At 30.4% G+C, this 2,232-nt stretch overlaps 1 protein-coding gene across 1 annotated transcript in view; it reads right to left on the reverse strand.

The window, feature by feature from the left end:
* LOC108692527 overlaps positions 1 to 2,232 on the reverse strand; it is an 8,552-nt gene that overhangs the window by 6,052 nt on the left and 268 nt on the right. The window lies entirely within an intron of this gene.

The following is a 2,232-nucleotide window of genomic DNA, read 5'->3' on the forward strand; positions in this document are numbered from 1 at the left end:
TATAACAGACTTCATCATAAACGAAAGAATGGCGATTATATATTCTTGAGATTCTTTTTAAAGATAGTATAGTATTTAGTATCTTTTATGTATCTCTTAACATGTATGTATATAAATCTGTCTGTCCGTCTTTGAAAGAGAACAAAAATAAAGAATAAATATTAAAATTTTTCTTCTTAAAGTGTAAATAATAGAAGTCAAATAATAATAATATTTACAAATTAAGAAAATCCTACACGTACTAACAAATTTTCTTCTTCATTGTATATTTTTATGTTCAAAATTTATTACTCCGAAATTCGAATACTCCAATGTTAGACTGCGTTCAAATTTCACTCGAATGATACAATAAATGTAGAAAGCCTTAAGCTATAAAAAAATTGACCAATCACAGTTGAAAGTGAAGAAAATTGAAGTCGAATATAATTAAGTTTATGATTAAGTTAATTTCTTACTACACATAATTTCTTACTACGCATAAGATCCGGGCTTAATTGGTTAATTTTTGATGATTTTAGGTTTACTATATTCATTGTACTATACTTACTATACTCATATCACACCTGGATTTTGTTCGGTTTCGTAATGTGTAAATCTATTGAATTACTAAATAGTGACTTTTTCCAAATGAAAATAATAATGAAGACGTCTTCTCCAAATGATTTCTAATCGATTCCATTCATAAAACATATTAAATCGCTGCTTGACGCATAATAAAATTTGTTAATTACAAGAAAAATATTATTTTTCAAATGTTTAAATTTAATTTTTCCCAAATTTCCCCAACAATTTCCAAATTATATAGACATAAATAAATCAGAAATATTCAATTTGTCTATTATCTTGTCAGTGATTGCAGAGTCCCTAGAGAAGAGAGATTCAGGATTCTGCATGATTGGTGCATGTGACTTATGCCCTCACATGGCAGCATCAATACGGAATCTTGCTCACTCAGCACGAACGGGAGGAAAATTAGAATTGAAATACGTCATATTCGGAATTTATAGTAGTTTCACAGAAATAATGATTGAAGTATGTTTATTTCTTAAAAAATTGAGTAATATATAAGTTTAATGTACAGCCGGTCACAGAAAGGTTGCAACACTTTTTTCGATGGATTTCAGAATGCAACCTATTCATCAAACGATTGGTTCTTATTTGTGAAATAAGAATCACTAAATAAGAATCAATCGCTCGATGAGCAAGTTGTATTTCGAAATCCATCGAAAAAAAAGTGTTGCAACTTTTCTGTAATCGGTTGTACATACATATTATTGCAATGTATGCAATATCCATTGACTGTGTCCTAAAATTCACTATTAAAAATGTATAGTACACACATGAACTACAAAGCCTCGGCTACAATAGCACAGGTTGTGTCGCATGTCGCGAATAGTAGCATCGCAGGAAAATTTGTCGCATGCCGCAAGTGTCGCTAAATGAGCGTCTACAATAGTCATGGTTGTTTATACGTAATTCGACAACAAATTCTGAGCGTCAATTTGCTGTGCTGTAATTGACTGAGCTTATGCGACACGTCTGTCGCAGTCGCAGAAGTTGGCTCAATTCCGTACAAGAACTCTTATGATTACGATAATCATGCGATTATATGTGACACTTCTGCGACATTTCAAACCAATTCTACATTAGTTGCAAGCCGATCGCAAGTTTGTTGCAATAGTCAATCTGAAGCTTGTATTTTGAAATCAATGCTTCATATTGGCAACAAACTTGCGATTAGCTTGCAACTAAAACCGGCTTCATGCGACACGGGTTGTGCGACTAGATGTAGATGAGATGTAGATGATTTAAGCCTTATTGTTTTTAATTAAACTTTTCGCATTTCTCGCATCTCGATTCATCTTTCTTCTTCTTTTCGCATTTTATGAAAAAAGAAGAATCGTACAAAAAATTCAACTAAAAAAAGAATAAGCTTATTGTTTTTCAGCGTCAGCAATAAATTTTGAAATGCAATCAATGTGACGTAATGCAGTATGGACGGAATTTAATAAAGTTGTTAGCAAAGTTATTAATAAAGTTGTTAGTAATGCAATAAGGACTGTTTTTGACGAGGTTAGAGCATTCGGATACAACAATTTGGCATTTTTTATCTAAAAGTAATTACTTAATATTATTTTTTATATTGAAATATATTTATACAATACAATAAACTTTTTAAAATAAATATTACTCATTATTGATAATAATTAATAATTATAGATGTAGATAATA

This window comes from Atta colombica, unplaced genomic scaffold, assembly GCF_001594045.1.
Source record: "Atta colombica isolate Treedump-2 unplaced genomic scaffold, Acol1.0 scaffold76, whole genome shotgun sequence".
NCBI classification, from domain to species: Eukaryota; Metazoa; Arthropoda; class Insecta; order Hymenoptera; family Formicidae; genus Atta; species Atta colombica.